Source organism: Helianthus annuus, chromosome 17, assembly GCF_002127325.2.
Source record: "Helianthus annuus cultivar XRQ/B chromosome 17, HanXRQr2.0-SUNRISE, whole genome shotgun sequence".
NCBI lineage: Eukaryota > Viridiplantae > Streptophyta > Magnoliopsida > Asterales > Asteraceae > Helianthus > Helianthus annuus.
Genome location: NC_035449.2, coordinates 50,886,445 through 50,895,380, shown reverse-complemented (window position 1 = coordinate 50,895,380; position 8,936 = coordinate 50,886,445).

Here is an 8,936-nt window from a genome sequence, read left to right as displayed (position 1 = left end):
GTGAAAACTATGGAACGTAAGGGTCCAAAGTGTCAACAATGGATAAATAGACTCTATAATAACCCTACATAGTGTGTATAACCCTAAACGGATAGATCATGGATCATACGAAGCGGAAAATGCACGAAAGTGAGGAATTACAAACTACAGGGGCTAAAAGTGTCAACATGTTAAATTTATACCTCTGAGTGACCTTTTGGCAGCCCCGAAGCTTTGTAATGCTAGAATATACTCACTAGAATATGTGGTAAAAATTTCATGAAGTTTCGTTATCGTATGAGAAAGTTATGGCCAAAACCGTACTTGAGGGGTTAAAAGCGTCAACGTCGAATTTCATGACTTTTCGGGTGAGCGCAAAGTTAACCGAGGACTTTACCATGTTGGTAAATGTCCCAAGGTTCCTAAAAACCAAGTTTGAGGGTTTACGAGTCAAGATAAGCGGCCAAAACATCGTATACGAAGAACAGGGACCAAAACTGCAACTTTTAAACGAAGTTTGGGAGCTGCAGACCCCAGGCGGCCCGCCTGGGCGGCCTTATGCGGGCCGCGACCCACTGCCAGATGCAGAAACTCGCGAACTGAAGTGTTTGGGTCCGAATTTTGAGTTGTATACAGCTAGCACCACCTCCAAAACTCACCAATGGATGGACATGCATGTTGGGACATTTGTGAGCCTCTCATAACACCTGATTTCCCTTATAATCTGATCAATTCTTCACATTTTGGGTCTTGAGCTAGAAAAACAAAAACACTACAACTTTCAAAAACTCACAAGACAACTCCAGGGGCTTTCTGATCGACAAGGCAACTTCAAAGTGCTATCTAAGCTTCATTAGGACTCTTGTAAGCATCCATAACTTCCTCTAATTCGTTCTAGTATAGATTATTAGCCAAAAGTCAATCCGTAGTGAATATAGTTTGACTTTTCGATTAAACGAAGATGGCTCTGTCATTTCTCAAATTGAAACTACTTACAAGTTGGTATTTATGTGGGAAACAAACCCTCAAAAGGGTATTCTCTAATTCCCACTCTAAGCATGCTATTTGTCGAGTCAAAGTTGTTCTTAAAAAGTCAACAGGAAGTGTTTTTGCAAATTATGGCATAAATGGCAATGTAGATGACATGCAATCAGTTTGATCATCAAAAATAACTTTATAAAGAATATAAGAATATGTTTTATCATGATCAACTCGACGATCTTTAGTATAAACTCGGATCGGAACCGAAAGTCTTATAAAACGACTTTTTCTTTGACTCTTGATTCGGATCCGTGCATGCATGTTTGAGATCTGCATTAGAGCTTATTTTGAACCATTTATATTTATGTTTAACTCTCTGGAAATTTACAACTTGAGTCTATGCTTAACCGATTCATATGCATGTTTCCGATTATGCTTAAAGTTGACTATTTTGCCCTTTTTGTTATAAAACGTGATTTTTGGAAAAATGAAAGAGTAGAAACCTTTATTACTGATTTATAAACTTGCACCAAAAATTTGATATCAGTTGGAGGTCCAGATTTCGAGTTATGTCCGATATCGTAAAACTATAGCTTTATGTTACATAAACGGCGCATTTAGCGTATAACCTATTTAAGGCCACTTTTTGATATAAAACTTTTTACCCACTGATGTTATATAATATTTTGGGATTTTTGAAGATTTTTATCTAATTTTTGGCTGATCGTATCATAGGTCTCTAAGCTTGATTCGGTTAATACCGGTTTTGACCTTTTAGCCATAAAATGAGTTTTATGGATCCTTTTGACCCCAAACCTTTTTCTACTGATTTTATTTGTTAAATAAATTATTTTGAACATTCTGGAAATATAAAATCTCAGCTTTCTTTTGGAAACCCGGAAACGGCTCTAAATCGCCTTTCTAAGCGTTTTTAACGCATAGTATGCGTTATACCCATATTAAACATATAAGGATTATACCTACTGATGTATTTAGCATATTTTTATAAAATAACAGTAAGTATAAATTTTTGAACTCAGGTTTCCAGTTTTGACATTTTTAGCCCTTGTGAAATTACCAAAATACCCCTAAGGTGCATAGTTTGATTTTAAATGATAAGTTTTGTATATGGGTCATACCCTACTGTTATAATATGTCAAATTAAGTATATTTACTGTATAAATCAGACCTGTAACTCAGATTTCCAATTTAACCCTTTTATAACCTTTTAAATGACCAAAATGCCCTTATAAGGCATAAATTGAGTTTAAATTCATTCGGGGCATAATGGAACATAACTTGCTGATATTATATCATATTTAAAGCATATTATCTCAGGGAACTTGCATATGACTCTTTTGGCTACCCGTAACGCTGTTTTAGCGCTCGGTTCGGTTTATGTAACTAGTTTGCATAAATTGACCGAAACGGGTCAAACGTTATCATTTTTGTCTCAAAATCCAGAATATATTTAGTATACCCATATTATACAAGTATTCAAACTTGTCAGGTCTAAATCACATTCTATCCGGTCTTCGCTTAATCGTGCGCTTGAACCGTATCGTCCTTAAAACTAACCGGTCAAGCTTAGGCTTAAATAAAAGACCCGTTAGGAATCTAATAGGTTATTATAAACCTTTGTTCCAGAATAGGAGGCCCAGTAAAAGCTACCCTCACTTGCCAATTGTGATTCATACTTACTCAGGTAAATACTTTTAACTTATTTTCCCTATACGGGCTTGGGGTACGGTATATAGAATACCGCTTGATCGAGCGTACAAATCTTGCACCCTTGGGTGTTTAAGCGAATAATTTGATCGGCTCGTTTAAACAGTCTTGTTTTACTTTAAGCCTTTGGGGGGTTAATGACCATGTCCCGGATATCCTTGGCATTATCTTACGAGATGGCCACGACCAGAGCACGGGGTGTAGGCGTACACCCGTCAGTGTATAACTCTATATTGTGGTGTGTCTATTAATCTTTAACCCGGTCTGTGAATCGGGCTACTGAACGCACGAGTAACATGTAATTCGTTCACAAGATTATATTGCATAATTATCCCAAGTTATAAAAATATTTTTATGCCATGTGCATTTAAATCAATTTTCAATCATTTTCAAAATGAGTCAGTTAATTTGTATTTACAAGTGTAAACTGACGTATTTTCCCAAAAGGTTAAGTGCAGGTACTACACGTACTAGGCTGGCTGTTTCCTAGAGCGTCCACAATAGTCTCGCAAGCTCGGACGACAATAAAACTGTTGAACAATTATCTTATTTTATTTTGATCCGCCTGTGGATCCGTTTCAACTACTCGTGATATTTAATATTACATTTTATTTAAAGTTGAAATGAATCTATTTCTGCTTCCGCTGTGCATTATTATATTGTGTTGTTTGTCTATGATGATGCCAACTACGTCACTATACTCCCCACCGGGCCCACCGGTGACACGTGGAAATTCGGGGTGTGACAGGTTGGTATCAGAGCCAACTCTGAGTGAATTAAACACCAGCCTTCTGTGTTTAATCTCAGTTACACAATTGCACATTCCTCGATTTTCGAGTCTAGACAAAGAACTTAGGAAATGTTCAAATTTCTTTTATTTTCTGACTTTGTCTTATATATATTTTGTTGTGCCACTTGTTTGATTTTTACAGGTTCAAGATGCCGCCACGTGTAAGAGGAAGGGGACGAGGAGCATTCGCAACCTCACATGATCATGAAGCTGGACCGTCGCATAGGCGAACCCCTTCAGGACCCCAAAACACTGATGCCCGAGATCTTTGGAGATCGTTCGCTGAACCCGCCAGGCACTCAGCATCAGTGAGTACCACACCTTCCCTACCACACTCTTTTGGGCCTCATTCTGAAAATGAGCCCCACAACTCCCAACAATCCTACATTCCTCTTCACCAGTCACCTTATGATTACCCAGCACCTGTCTATCAGGGTCTGTACAACCCTGATGATTACTTGGGAGAACCAGTGGGTCATAACCCACTTGGACCTGAAGACCACTTCCCGGGTGGCAACGAGATGGAGGTCGATGAGGATACCGATCCTTCCATGCCACCGTCCGGTACACCGAACCACCCCATCGAGATCTCTGATGGGTCACCGTTTTTGGGATCACCTTACAATGGTCCCGACAGTTTCGAGGAGAGATTCAAGCAGCACGACTGGGTTTTTACCCCTAGTTACCATAACTCTCCCATGCACCAGTCCTACCACAACTCTCCCTTGCACTCCCAGCATCACTCCCAGCAGCAGCTTCAGCAGCCTCAGCAGCAGGATCCTTCAGAGGGTTTCTGGCGCGACGTGGTCACTCCGCCGCCGCCACCACCTCCGGTTTTGCCTCCTCCGCCTCAGAGGCGAAGGGGAAGGAACGCCCGGATGTCCACACGAGGAGGGATACGCATCGGCACCCCTCCACATTCGGGTAGCAGCCGATACTCGCCCCTTCATGAGGAGCCAGAGATGGGAGAATCTTCGCATCCCGTCTCAGAAGTTACTTCTGCGCCTATCGCACCACCACCACCACAGGATTTTGGGAACCCAATCCCCGCTTATGCTAGCGCGGCCGCATATAATCCCTTCGAGCCGACTTTTCCCCCAGGATATGACTATACAGGGGATCCCTACTGGATAGCTTCGGGCTACAACCCTCTCAATCAGGAGAGTGCTTTTGGAGGTCCCTGGGCTACGGGACAATCGACTTTTGGATACTTATCGCATGGATACCAGCAGCCGCAGCCTCCTCAACCACCGCAGTATCCGCCACCGTCGCAGGCGCCGATGATGTCGCCACCGCAAATGCAAGAAATCCTCCAGGGAATAAACGATGTGCGACGTGAATTGCGACATGAAATGCGGGAAGATCGCCGACATAACCGCGGAATGTTTAAGAAGATGGTTGACTTGATCAAGGGTAAAGGCAAGAAGGATTATTAAATCCTTTGTTTGTTAACTTATGTACTCATGTCCCTGTGAGGACATTTATTATGTACTCTGCCTCTGCGTAGGCATATTTCCTTTTCTCTTGTTCTACCCCTGCGTGGGTATGTTGTTTCTGTTTAACCCCTGCGTGGGTTTGTTTGTTTGTTTGTTTGTTGTTTATTTGGTTTAGCCCCTGCGTGGGCATGTTATTTGAGTAAAAGTCCCGTTTAGGGCAAAGTTGTACTAGTCTACTTTTATTTAAAAATGGTTAATCTAAGTTTTTCATTTTATCTATATGCATGAACATAATATACAAATAAATGAAAAATATCAATCATTATTTTAATTTACCGTTTTAATAAGAATCTTAAGAAGGTAAAACCTAGCTTGAATGTCTTATTAAAAGGCCTGGCCAATATGGTAAAACCTGGTTAAAAAGATTCAAATCTCTGTTAACATCTGTAAACATGTTAACATTCTTGGCTAGCGTGATCTGTAAAATCACACATGTCACCCTTTTAAATAAATTGTCCAAAATTATATTGTATACATGTCTGATTATGACTTGATGCCTACGGGTTATGACTAATGTCATATAAAACAAAAAGGCAGCCGTGGTTTATAGACTCCCTGCCAAGCAAAGGATTATTTGTTTTAATTATACAATTCTAATCCTATAAAAATTCTAAAGTTAAAATTTAGAAGTTTGTCCAAGTGACTAGGCCTATTGTGCCAATATATATATATTTCATTCTATGATAAGGTTGCTAGTAAAAGTGCTGAATGAAATTAAATAAATTAACTAATATGGCTTTATTACCATGGTTAATAAATCGTCAAGAACGATAATACTGTTAGGTTTCTAAATAGACCTTGTCCTTACTTTTATGTAGCTCCTAAAGCTACATGGCCAAGTCGGAAGAAACAAACAGTCATTCTGAGGAAAACCCGGATAATACTAAGATTCATGTAACTGGTGTGGAGCTACAAGCACTGGTAGAAAATGCTGTTGCCAAAGCTATTGATAGGCAATTCAGGGAATCGAGCGGGACTCGAAGTAGGACCCGAACCGTACCACGTTCCAAATCCAAGAATCATTCGGAGGCTCATAGCAAGCCGCCCTCTAAGAATGATGTATCTAAGAAAAAGGAGCTAAAGAAGGATGATGAGGATAATCACTCCTCCAACCACAACAGTATCCCGAAACAGGAGATCAAGCAGAAGCATGAAACGCACAGCAAGTCCAGTACGTATAAATATTTCGTCTCATGCAAACCCAGAGATTTTACTGGGGAGAAAGGAGCGGTCGACTGTATAACCTGGTTAGATGAGATGGATACGGTTGTAGATATCAGCGGGTGTGCTGATCGGGACGTAGTGAAGTACGTGTCCCAATCATTCAAAGGGGACGCTCTAGCGTGGTGGAAATCTCTTTTGCAAGCTGCCGGTAAGGCCACCCTTTATAGTATGTCATGGGATCAGTTTGTAGCCCTGATCAAAGAAAATTTCTGCCCACAACATGAGGTGGAAAGGATCGAATCAGATTTCGTATCCCTAGTGATGAAGAACCTCGACTGCCAGGCATACCTTACCACTTTCAACACTCTATCTCGACTAGTGCCATACCTGGTAACCCCAGAGCCGAGAAGGATCGCCCGTTTTATTGGGGGTTTGGCACCAGAGATCAAGGCGAGCGTTAAGGCATCGAGGCCTACAACGTTCAGATCAGTAGCTTATCTATCTCTCTCTCTCACCCAAGATGTAGTCAGGTTGAGAGCTCTTAAGAACTCGGAGGAGAATAAGAGGAAACGTGAGGATGACACCTCACGAAGATCGGAGAAAAGACACCGAGGGAACAACGACCACAGGAAAGGGTCGGGATCTAAGAGAGATTGGCAACCATCAGGGGATAAGCCCCGATGCAAGACCTGCAAGAAACACCATTTTGGGAAGTGTCGTTTAGAATCAAAATCCCAGTCTCACGCAAAACAATGTGGAATATGCAAATCCACGGACCATAAAGCCTTGGAATGCAAGAAGCTAAAGGATGCAACTTGTTATGGTTGCAATGAGAAAGGGCACATCCGACCTAATTGCCCAAAGAATGCTAAGAAGGCCGATGATGGAAAGAAGACCAATGCAAGAGTCTTCAAAATGGACGCTAAGGAAGCAGTTCAGGATGACAACGTCATTACAGGTACTTTTCTTGTAAATGATGTTTTTGCTAGAGTTCTATTTGATTCAGGAGCAGATAAGTCATTTGTAGATGATAAGTTCTGTAAGTTGTTAAACCTACCTGTTAAAACCTTAAGTGTGAAGTATGAGGTGGAATTAGCCGATGGAACCATAGAAACCGCCTCGACTGTCCTAGATGGGTGTGTTATATCCATTAGGAATCATTCTTTCCCGTTATCCTTGCTTCCCTTTAAGCTAGCTGGATTCGATATAGTGATAGGCATGGATTGGTTATCGGGTAACCAAGTCCAGATTGTGTGCAACAGAAAGCAAGTGGTAGTTAAGACTCCGTCTGGTGAGTCACTCACTATCCAGGGAGATACCCAGCATGGATTGCCGGAGCAAGTGTCCATGCTCAAAGCATCCAGATGCCTGCAGAAGGGTTGTGTCATTTATATGGCACAAGTTACTATTGATGAGCCAAAGCCAAAGATCGAAGACATCCCTGTCATCTCAGAATACCCTGAAGTATTTCCTGAAGAACTCCCCGGTTTGCCACCGGATAGGCAAGTGGAGTTTCGAATAGACATCATTCCAGGTGCAGCGCTAGTAGCAAGAGCACCATATAGGTTGGCACCAACGGAGATGAAGGAGTTGAGGACGCAATTGGATGATCTGTTAGCTAAGGGTTTTATTAGACCTAGCTCGTCTCCTTGGGGAGCGCCAATCTTGTTCGTTAAAAAGAAGGATGGATCGATGCGTCTGTGCATCGATTACCGTGAGCTTAACAAGGTCACTATCAAGAATAGGTATCCTTTACCTAGGATCGACGATTTGTTCGATCGGTTGCAAGGAGCAAGCTACTTTTCAAAGATCGATTTGAGGTCAGGCTATCACCAGTTGAAGGTCAAGGATGAAGATGTGCACAAGACAGCGTTTAGGACTCGATATGGACATTATGAGTTCCTAGTGATGCCTTTTGGGCTCACTAACGCACCAGCCGCATTCATGGATCTCATGAATCGCGTCTGCAAGCCTTATTTGAATAAATTCGTCATCGTCTTTATTGACGATATCCTTATCTACTCGAAGAACCAAGCTGACCATGAGAAACACCTTCGTTGTATTCTCAAACTTCTACATCATGAGAAACTCTATGCCAAATTTTCGAAGTGTGAATTTTGGCTTCGAGAAGTCCAATTCCTTGGACATGTGGTAAGTGAGCGTGGTATCCAAGTAGATCCCGCAAAGGTAGAAGCAGTCATGAATTGGCAGGAGCCAAAGACTCCTACCGAGATTTGCAGTTTCCTAGGATTAGCAGGATACTATAGGCGATTCATCGAGAACTTTTCGAGGATTGCTGCACCCCTAACTTCATTGACTCGTAAGAAGATTAAGTTTGATTGGGGCCCTAAGCAGCAGGAATCCTTTGACGTTCTGAAGAAGAAGTTGAGCAATGCACAAGTGTTAACACTGCCCGATGGTATAGAAGAATTCGTGGTGTATTGCGATGCGTCACACACTGGTATGGGTTGTGTACTCATGCAGAGAGGCAAGGTCATTGCCTACGCTTCACGACAGCTAAAGGTGCACGAGAAGAACTACACCACCCACGACTTGGAATTGGGTGCCGTTGTATTTGCATTGAAACTATGGAGACACTACTTGTACGGAACCAAGTGCGTGATTTATTCGGACCACAAGAGCCTTCAACATTTGTTCAATCAGAAGGAATTGAACATGCGACAAAGGCGATGGATGGAAACCTTAAATGATTACGACTGTGAGATAAGATACCATCCAGGCAAGGCAAATGTAGTTGCCGACGCCTTAAGCAGAAAAGAAAGAGTGAAACCGATCAG